At 45.3% G+C, this 10,784-nt stretch overlaps 1 pseudogene; it reads right to left on the reverse strand.

The window, feature by feature from the left end:
- Positions 1 to 8,206: 8,206 nt before the first annotated feature.
- Positions 8,207 to 10,379, reverse strand: LOC129052372 (cell division cycle protein 27 homolog; annotated as a pseudogene).
- Between the last annotated feature and the right edge of the window lie 405 nt (positions 10,380 to 10,784).

Consider the following 10,784-nt stretch of genomic DNA (forward strand, 5'->3'; position numbering starts at 1 on the left):
GCCTAGTCAACATGATGAAACCCCGTCTGTACTGAAAATACGAAACTGAGTTGGGCGCGGTGGGGCAGGCACCTGTAATCCCAACTACTCGGGAGGTTGAGGCAGGATAATTACCTGAACCTGGCAGGCAGAGGTTGCAGTGACCCGGGATGGCGCCATTGCACTACAGCCTGGACGACAGAGTGAGATTCGGTCTCTAAATAAATAAATAGAAAGAAAGAAAGAAAAGAAAAGAAAGAAAAGAAAAGAGAAGAGAAGAAAAGAAAAAAAGAAAAGAAAAGAAAACCAGAAAAGAAAGAGAAAATGAAAGAAAAGGCACTATATCGCTACTCGGCTAGGACCTTCTCTCTTTCTGTGTTTCTCTCTGTCTCTCTCTGTCTGTCTTTGTCTTTCTCTATCTGTCTCTTTCTCTGTCTGTCTGTCTCTTTCTCTCTATCTCTGTCTCTCTCTCTCTGCCTGTCTCACTGTGTCTGTCTTCTGTCTAACTCTGTTTCTCTGCCTGTCTATCTCTCTCTGTCTCCCTCCCTGTCTGTTTCTCTCTCTCTCTGTCTCTCTCTTTCTGTCTGTTTCTCTCTGTCTCTGTCTGTCTCTGTTTCTCTCTGTTTCTCTCTGTCTGTCTCTGTTTTTCTCTGTCTGTCTCTTTCTTTTTCTGAGTCTCTCTGTCTGTCTCTCTCACTCTCTCTCTCTCTGTGCCTATCTTGTCTTACTGTCTTTCTCTACCCATCTGTCTCTGTCTGTCCCTCTTCCTCCCTGTCTGTCTCTCTCCCTCTCTCTCTCACTCTCTGTCTGTCTGTCTCTCTTTCTGTCTGTTTCTGTCTCTCTGTCTCATCTCTGTCAGTCTCTCTTTCTGTCTGTCTCTGTCTGTCTCTCTCTGCCTGTCTCTCTCACTGTGTCTGTCTTCTGTCTTGCTCTCTTTCTCTGCCTGTCTCTCTCTCTGCCTGCCTTTCTGTTCTCTCTCGATCTGTTCTTTCTGTCTGTTGATCTCTGTCTGTCTCTGTCTCTTTCTTTGTCTGTCTGTCTCTCTCTCTTTTTTTTCATATGGAGTCTCACTGTGTCGCCAAGGCTAGAGTGCAGTGGCACCATCTCGTCTCACTGCAAACTCCACCTCCCAGGTTCACGCCATTCTCCTGCCTCAGCCTCCCGAATAACTGGGACTAGAGGGGCCCGCCACCAAGCCCGACTAATTTTTTTGTATTTTTAGTAAAGACGGGATTTCACCGAGTTAGCCAGTATGGTCTCGATCTCCTGACCTCGTGATCCACCCGCCTCAGCCTCCCAAAGTGCTGGGATGACAGGAATGAGCCACCGCACCCGGCCTGTCTCTCTCTTTCTTTCTTTCCTCTCTCTCTCTCTGTGTGCCTATCTTCTGTCTTACTCTCTTCTCTGCCTGTCAGTCTCTCTCTCTCTGTCTGTCTCTCTCCCTCCCTGTCTGTTTCTCTCTCTCTGTCTCTCTCACTCTCACTCTCTCTGTCTCTCTCTCTTGCTGTTTCTCTATGTCCGTCTCTGTCTGTCTCTTTCTCTGTCTGTCTCTCTCTTTCTTTCTCTCTGTCTCTGTCTCTCTCTCCCTCTGCCTGTCTCTCTCACTATGTCTCTCTTCTGTCTTACTCTCTTTCTCTGCCTGCCTGTCTCTCTCTCCCCCCCTTTCTGTTTCTCTCTATATATCTCTCACTCTCTCCATCTCTCTCTGTCTGTTTCTCTCTGTCTCTGTCTCTCTCCCTCCCTGTCTGTCTGTTTCTGTCTCTGTCTCTATCTCTGTCTCTCTCTTTCTGTTTCTCTCTGTCCATCTCTGTCTTTCTCTGTCTGTCTCTTTCTCTGTCTGTCTCTCTCTTTCTCTCTGTCTCTTTCTCTCTCTCTCTGCCTGTCTCTCTTACTGTGTCTGTCTTCTGTCTTACTCTCTTTCTCTGCCTGTCTGTCTGTCTCTCTCTCCCTCCCTTTCTCTCTCTCTCTGTCTCTCTCTTTCTGTTTCTCTTTGTCTGTCTCTGTGTGTCTGTCTGTTTCTCTCTTTCTCAGTCTCTCTCTCTGTTTCTTCTCCGTCTGTTTCTGTCTGTCTGTCTGTCTCTCTCTCTGTCTCTCTCCCTCCCTGTCTGTCTGTTTCTCTCTGTCTCTGTCTCTGTCTCTCTCTCTTTCTGTCTGTTTCTCTCTGTCTCTCTCTGTCCATCTCTGTCTTTCCATGTCTGTCTCTTTCTCTGTCAGTCTGTCAGAACCCCCATGAGGAAGAGGGTCCTGCCCCTTCCACGAAAGTGAGAAGGGCCTGCTTAGGGAGGCCGAGAGGAATCCAGACAGACGGGCCTTGCTACGCTTCACCACTCGGTGTATGACTTTGGAAGGTCGAGGCCGGGTACCCACTTGGATGGAAGGGGCATTTTCAGACTTTTCTCTCTGTCACGTGTGGCGTCCCTACTTCTCGTATTTCCCTGATAAGCTCCTCAACTCAAAAATACATGGTTAAGGCCGGGCGTGGTGGCTCACGTCTGTCATCCCAGAACTTCCGCAGGCTGAGGCGGGGGATCACGTGAGGTTGGGAGTTCGAGACTAGCCTTGCCACCATGGTAAAACCCCGTCTCTACAAGAAATACTAAACTGAGTCGGGCACGGTGGGGTATGCGCCTGTAATGACAGCTACTCGGGAGGCTGAGGTGGGAGAATCACTTGAACCTGGGAGGCAGAGACTGCAGTGAGCCGAGATCGTGCCACTGCACTACAGCCCGGGCTGTAGAGTGAGTAGGACTCTGTCTCTAAACAAACAAACAAATAAATAAATAAATAAATAAATAAATAAATAAATAAATGCATTCTTTTCCATGCTGACTGACACTTGCAGGCATCGGTTGTCTTCAGGCATCATCTAGCGGCCACTGTTATTGAAAGTCTAGGTGACATGGAGGGAGGTCTTGCTTACTTCACTGAGCCTGGGCAACGGGTTTCTCTCTCTCCCTTCTGGAGGTGCCTCCCTCTCTCCCTGGTTGCCTAGGGAGCCTCTGCCCTGGCGGGGGCCATATTTTTCTTTGATCAGCGCTTTAGTTTTCTTTGTGTGTTGGTTTCTTTCATGCGCATAGACTCTTCTACTTGGGTTTTAGGAGGGGTCACTTTAATTTTCAAGTCGCCCCCCGGCTCCCCCCACTACCCACGTCCCTTTACCTTCATTTAGTGAGTCAGTTAGGCGGGTTCCCCCCAACCCCCCCACCTCCCGCCTCCCAACACCCTGCTTGGAAACCTTCCGGAGCCACCCTGGTGTGCCTCCGACTTCTCTCTCCTTCCCCCACCCCTTACCGGCGATCTCATTCTCGTCAGGCTGACATTTGCAACGGTGGACATCAGGCCTCACTCAGTGGCCACCGTTTTTGAAGATGGGGGTGGCACGGTCCCACTTCCCTGGAGGCAGCTTGGGCCGATGGCATAGCCCTTGACTCGCGTGGGCAAGTGGGCGGGTCTGCTGTTGTGGGCTTTTTTCCCCCCACTTCCCTCCTCAGGCCTCCCTTCCTAGGAAAGCCTCACCCTGGCTGGGTCTCCATCACCTTTTATCATGATGTTTTAGTTTGTCCGCCCTCCAGCCAGTATAGTTTCACAATGGAAATGGTGTCACAGCTCTAGTCTCGGCGTTCTTAGTATTTGCCCATAATAGAAACGTTTTCTGAGAACTAATACTTTGCTCACTTAAGATTTCCAGGGACGGTGCCTTGGCCTGTGTTTGTTGTTTTGTTTTGTTTTGTTCGTGTTTTTCCCTTTTCACATGTATTTCTTTTCAGGTGAAGTAGAAATCCCCAATTTTCAGGAAGACGTATCTTTTCCCCAAGACATGTTAACTGCTGTTTTCTCCTGTTGTTAACTAGCGCTTTTGTGAATCTCTCAACGTGTAGTGAGAGCCGGTTGACGTTTACTTCAGAACATCTTATTTTCTAGAAATCCATCAGTAAATGCTGCTGCTGCTCTTGCTGCTGCTGCTGCTGCTGCTCTTGTTGCTGTTGTTTTTGTTTTCAAAGCACACCCCGGCCACCCTTTATGGAATCAAAAGCGTTATAAAATATGTGTAATTATTTCCTGACCACGCCATTCCTCCTCCTCTCTCTGTCTCTCTGTCTCTCTTTCTCTGTCTCTCTCTCTCTCTGCCTGTCTATTTTTCTCTCTCTCTCTTTGCCTGTTTCTCTCACTGTGTCTGTCTTCTGTCTTACTCCCTTTCTTTGCCTTTCTGTCTCTCTCTCTCTGCCTGTCTGTCTGTCTCTCTCTCTCCCTGTCTGTTTCTCTCTGTCCGTCTCTGTCTTTATCTCTGTCTGTCTCTTTCTTTCTCTCTGTCTCTCTGTCTCTGTGTGTCTCTCTCTCTGCCTGTCTCTCTCACGGTGTCTGTCTTCTTTCTTTCTTTCTCTGCCTGCCTCTCTCTCTCTTTCTCTCTCTCTGTCTCTCTCTGTCTGTCTCGTCTTTCTCTGTCTGTCTCTTTGTCTGTCTGTATCTCTCTTTCTTTCTTTGTCTCGCTGTCTCTGTCTCTCTCTCTGTCTCTCTCATTGTGTCTGTCTTCTGTCTTATTCTCTTTCTCTGCCTGTCTGTCAGTCTCTCTCTCTCTCCCTGTCTGTCTGTCTCTCTCTCCCTGTCTGTCTGTTTCTTTCTCTCGCTTTGCCTGTCTGTCTCTCTGTCTCTGTCTCTCTGTCTCTCTCTCTCTGTGTCTGTCTTCTGTCTTACTGTGCTTCTCTTCCTGTCTGTCTGTCTCTCTCTCCTTGTCTGTTTCTCTCTGTCTCTGTCTCTGTCTGTCTCTCTTTCCGTCTGTTTCTGTCTCTCCCTCTGTCTGTCTCTTTCTCTCTCTGTCTCTTTCCCTCTGTCTGTCCCTCTCTTTCTTTCTCTGTCTCTCCAACTGTCTCTGTCTCTGTATGTGTGTGTGTCTGCTTTCTGTCTTACTCTCTTTCTCTGCCTGTCTGTCTGCCTGTCGGTCTGTCTCTCTCTCTGTCTATCTCTCTCTCTTTCTGTCTCTGTCTCTCTTTCAGTTTCTCTCTGTCTCTTTCCATCTTTGTCTTTCTCTGTGTCTTTATCTCTCTGTCTCTGTCTTTCTCTCTTTGTGTATCTTTGTGTCTCTCTGTCTGTCTCTCTGTCTCTGTCTCTGTGTCTCTCTCTCTCTCTCTTGCTTGCTCACTCTCTGGCTCTCTCTATCTCCCGCCCTCTCTTTCTTGGCAAAATAAGTTCAAGTACATCTAATCTAATCCATTACCACGGCCTGAATTATTAACTTTAGACATCCCGGATTTGATCTCCCTACAAAATGCTGTACAGAACTGGAGAGCTGATTTCTGGACTTGGATACCTCATAGATACTACATATTAATAAAGATCCAACCCTAAAATCTGGGGTTGCATCTAGCTCGACTGTCTCAAAAAATCATACCTCTGTTCACCTAGGATGCTGGGAGGGTTTTCTCAATGTGCATCTGCTCATGTCCTTCATGACCTATGACCCAGCCCTGTCCGTTCTGTCTAAAATATGTATCTGCAAACACTTCTCTCCATTTCCACAACTACCCACGGCCCATTGTGGAACCACTGGCTCTTTGAAAAAAAATCCCAGAAGTGGCTTTGGCTTTTTGGCTAGGAGGTCTAAACCTGCTGAGAACTTTCCTGCCCAGGATTCTGTGTGAACAAAAGTGCTTCTGCTGGGAGCTGGGATCCTCGGGACCATGCTTGCTAGCACTGGATGAGTCTCTGGAAGGACGCACGGGACTCCACAAAGCTGACCTGTCCCACCGAGGTCAAATGGATACCTCTGCATTGGCCCGAGGCCTCCAACTTACATCACTGTCACCAACCATTACCTTCAGCATCCTTGTGAGCCTGCCCAAGGCCCCAACTCCGGGGAGACTCTTGGGAGCCCGGCCTTCCTCTGCTAAAGTCCAAAGGGATGGTGACTTCCACCCACAAGATCCCCACTGAACTGCAAAGCTGTGGAGCGTAGGTCAGAGAGGGGACCGGGGGGGAGACGTACTGACAGGCAATGAGTTTCCTAGGCTCTGGCCACTCCACTCACGTCCCACGTACTGGGCACCCACGGGACACCACCGCTTTATCCCCTCCTCTATCCACAGCCGCCCCAACCCCACCCTGCAACCCAGGCACACACGCTGGAAGTTACAAAACCACACGGCCTGAATAGAGCCTAACGGAGCGAGAGCTCATTTCACGAAGCAGGGGGGTGGGTTGGGGTGGGGTGGGGTGGGGTTTGGGTGTCTTTAGAGAGCCCGATTCTCCCTCATGGGTGGCTACAGGATACAAATGAATATCGCTTCTTGGGTGGAGGGGCTTCATTAGGCCATCACGTTTGCGGGACTGTCTCTCAAACCCTTCCTTGAGGCCACAAAATAGATTCCACCCCACCCATCAACATTTCCCCGGGTGCTGGATGTATCCTGTCAAGAGACCTGAGCCTGACATGTTGAGTTAAACACCTTTATTGGCTTTCTGTGTTTGTTTGCTTCTGAGATGGAGTCTTGCTCTGTCCCCCCATGGCTGGAGTACAGTGGCGTGATCTCAGCTCACTGCAACCTCTGTCTCCTGGGTTAGAGTGATTCTCCTGCCTCAGCGCCACCACGCCTGGCTCATTTTTTTATTTTTAGTAGTCACGGGATTTGACCCTGTTTCATTGGTTTTCACTGGAGATTCTAGATTTGTGTCACACCTCATTGTGTGCCATATAATGACTTTTTTTTAAAGCACAATATATCTGCTTTATTTGAGTGGTTTGTATATCATTATAATTGTGTTATAGATGAAGAAAAGGTATTAAACATGGTGCTAATTATAGTGAAAGTGAAAAGAAAAGCAAGGCTATCTATTTTGTAGATAGAATAAAGTTGCTCTGTATTTACAGTTACCTAAATAAGTCAGCATTTAAACTCCTCCTACTAAAAGCTTGCCAGTCTGAATAATCCTCCTTTAAACACAATTTTTGATATGGTTAAGGTTTTTAAGAATGTGTCTCCTGCGGAATAGCTGGACAGAAAATACACATTTAAAAAAGAACAGCACAAGGATCCACCAGACTTGGGAAAAAATCAAAAACAACACAAGCCTTATGAAAAACTGAGTTCTTAAAATATTATGGAGAACACAGCTATTGGAAGAGATGGCAATATTGGCAAGTTGATTGTTACATTGGTCAGCAATAGCTAGCACTTTTTTTTGGCAATCTTTCAGGCACTGCAACTACTACTGCAAAATGATATATAATCCTTTAAACAACATAATCACAAATCAAAAAATATTTTAGTAATATAATGCTTCAGATTTAGAAGCAAATCAAGTGTTAAAACTCAACTGCTATAGTAACTAACCCCAAAGATAACCGTATCTGACAAAAAAGCTTCCTCAGAGTTACTACTTCAGAATTATACTTTCTCTTGATACTTTTATTTTATTTTATTTTATTTTTATTTTATTTTTTCTTGAGACGGCATCTCACTCTGTCACCCAGGCTGGAGTGCAGTGGCATAATCTTGGCTCACTGCAATCTCCACTTCCCAGGTTCAAGCGATTATCCTTCCTCAGCCTCCTGAGTAGCTGGGACTACAGGCGCCTGCCACCATGCCCAACTAATTTTTATACTTTTAATATAGGCGGGGTTTCACAATATGGTCTCGATATCTTGACGTTGTGATCTGCCCGCCTTGGCCTCCCAAAGTCCTGGGATGACAGGCATGAACCACCATGCCTTGCCTTCTCTTGATATTTAAACTTTTAAGTCAGTCCAGAGAAATACAATAAATGTCAACAGTAAGTATGGTGTTGAGGCAGAAGTAGGAACAAACTTTTTCATATGTTATTCAGTTGATAACAATATGACCTTGGTAGTAATTTCCTATGTGTCTACTTATACACAAATACAAAAAAGTAAAACAGAGATACTGCTAAATAAAGGATACATTAAGTTCTTAATAGTAACTCAATAAACCGGAACATTGTCAAAAAGCAGCTAGTGAACTTTTTCAGTGTTTTTTTCTATTATCCAATAAGTGAATTATGCTATTCCTTTCCAATTTCCCAAGCACTTTTTGTCCCAATCATCATTTTTGTGTTCGAAGAAAAAGTAACAAATCAAGTAACAAAACTAAACAAGCAAACAAACAAAACACAACTACAGTATCTGCAAAAGTTTTGTAGAAGACTGAAACTGTTGAGTATAAGCATCTCGTATTCTATTATCATTAATTAACTGAAGAGTTTGTTAAAGACATACATTTCATAAAAAAAGTTAGTTTGAAGTTATTGACCAGTATGTACCATTCCTAAGTATTAGTAACCAAATTCATGACAGTAAAGAGCTATCTAACATGAAAAATTAGTGACTACCAGCACCATCAACAAGACTTTGTCTTTACAATTCATTACCACTTACCATGCATTGTAATGTCTAGGACTGACTCTGATAGCATTTCGAATACAAGCTAATGCTTTGTCCAATTCTTCAGTTAAGACAAACTCTCGCCCTAATAAAGTATAGGCATAAGCATAATTTGGATCCACTTGGATAGCTCTCTGGAAGAATTTAATTGCAATATCGTGTTCCTGTTGCAGACTGAAACAGTTCCCTGCAGCACACCAGGCCTCTGGCGAATTTTTATCCGTGTCTGTTAAGTCTTTTGACAGAAATGAAAGAGCGACATCTTTTTGAAGATGCCAAAGTGTTGTAGAGTAGATTTCCATGCCTTCGACTCTATAATTCTCAATCCTTCTAACCTCTGAGAATATTCTTTCAGCTTGCATGTACTCTGAAAGTTCAAAATAGGACCTTCCAATTTGGCAAAGTACCCAACCAGTATTGAAGTGGTGAGAAGGTAGATGGCTCAAAATATTTATAGCTTCTTTGCAGTGGCATGAACATAAAGCTAAATAACCTTTCCCCCTTTCATGAAGAAGGCTCATCAAGCCTTCTGCTGCTGCTTTTTGTAGATGAAAAGCCTGAATCTGAGGTGTGATTGTGGATATTTCCTCTTCTGAATTGATGGAAGGGTCCAATTTTGTAATTTCCAGGTTGTCATTTATATTAGATTGAGTTATTCCTCCTTTATTAGTTTTACTTTTTGCTTTTCTGTTTGGGATTTTAGGTGGAAACTTCATTTTTAATTTCTTCCTATTCTCTTGGTTGTGGAACTGTCACTAGTAAAGAGTCATGAACTTCTTCGATGCCGTGCATTTGGGGGAGATGTGATAGTGGGGCTCATTACCTGAGGTGTTGTAGTTATTTATGGACCAGAACTTTCTGTTAGTGAAAGAATTGGAGTTACCTCTCGGCTATTTCCACTCTGTGAGAAGACAGACTTTGCTCCAGTTTGGCCAATTCTGGCAACAGACTTTTTTGAAGGGTCTCCAGTGGATGGCACATCAATTACAGAAGGTGTATTAGTGTAGTTTTGTAAATAAGATCCATCTCCAGGACTTGGGGTTTCTAATGGCAAAATCCCAAAACTTGGGGTAAATGGACTAAGAGCTGCTGGTCCTGTTAATAAACTTTGACCAGTTTTTGGTTTATTTTGAACCTGTTTAGATAATATGGAAGTTCCTGTTCCCAGTGGGATAGTTTCAGGTGAAATTACAGCTGAATCAATAAAAGACACTGGGGAATCTGTATTCAAGGAGTACTTTGAATTGGAAGATTCTAAACTGACTCTGTTTAATTCAGTTGTGTCCTGGGGTGTTTCCATAAGAATGGTCTCAGGCTGTCTGTGACATAAACTGTGATTAGGTACTTGTGTTGTGCAAGAGTTGGGCAGACAGTTGCTAAAGTTCTGTAAAGATGTGAATTTAAATGTTTGGCCAGGATCTGGCTTTTCACCTATTTCACCTAACGATTCAAAGGGATACCAGAGGAAAGGATTTAAACTAAGTCTCTTTTGGTAACATTCTTATCCTTTAGCAAGCTGATCTGTCTTGCAATATACACGTCCTGACAATGGAAGGGGAAAGCAAACTGAATCACCAAACTCAGTAACAATATCATCATGGCTTTTCTGCTTATTAAACACTCCACCAGATAAGATTTGTTCCCAGTCTGCAAGCTTACTGAGATCAACACAACATTTTGCAAGCAGGTATTTGCATTGTGGTGTAGGACAACTATGTCTATTCAAGAGTCTATATGCTTTATAGGCCTTTCCTGGGAGGTAAGAACAGGTCGCCATTAAAAACAAAGCTTCTTCTGAGTGTACTTCTGCATAAAGGCGTTCTGTGAGGAAAACCCCATCTCGGTAAGCATAGTGGTTTAGTGCTTGCCATATAGCAGCCTGAACGGGTTCCTGCAGCACTGTTATCCTCGAGACAAAGGCCCAATTTCTGCAGTGCCTCCGGAAACCCTCACACCACCCACACCCCTCCCCCCTGTAGCGGCTCCGGCCCTGATAGCCTAGGCTCATTTAAATTCACCAGTTACCGGGGGATGGGGGTGGCCGAGCCAGAATGACTTCTTTATCCTGCCGACTCTGGAAAGCCTGGCCTCTTGTGATCCATTCCAAAGCGAAAGTCACCTCATGTTTGGGAAACAGATCCACTCCCAAGTTCAGTGGAGGGTTGCGGCATGTAGGACCAAGGACTCTCTTCCATCTGATTTGGTCTGCACAGCAGGGCCTAGGGCTGGAGTCCTCTCTGTGAGGACCACTGACTCCCTCTACCTTGGGTTCCATTGGCCCCAACCTGGGACATGGGCCTTGGCAGATTTTGGCCCTTCCTGGCCCTTAAGTTGCTGTCAGAAACCCCATCTCGTGTTCGGATGCCCTGAATAACTGTGGCTCGAGCCTCTCGGGAAACATTGGAAATCTCTC

Source organism: Pongo abelii, chromosome 15 (genome assembly GCF_028885655.2).
Source record: "Pongo abelii isolate AG06213 chromosome 15, NHGRI_mPonAbe1-v2.0_pri, whole genome shotgun sequence".
NCBI classification, from domain to species: domain Eukaryota; kingdom Metazoa; phylum Chordata; class Mammalia; order Primates; family Hominidae; genus Pongo; species Pongo abelii.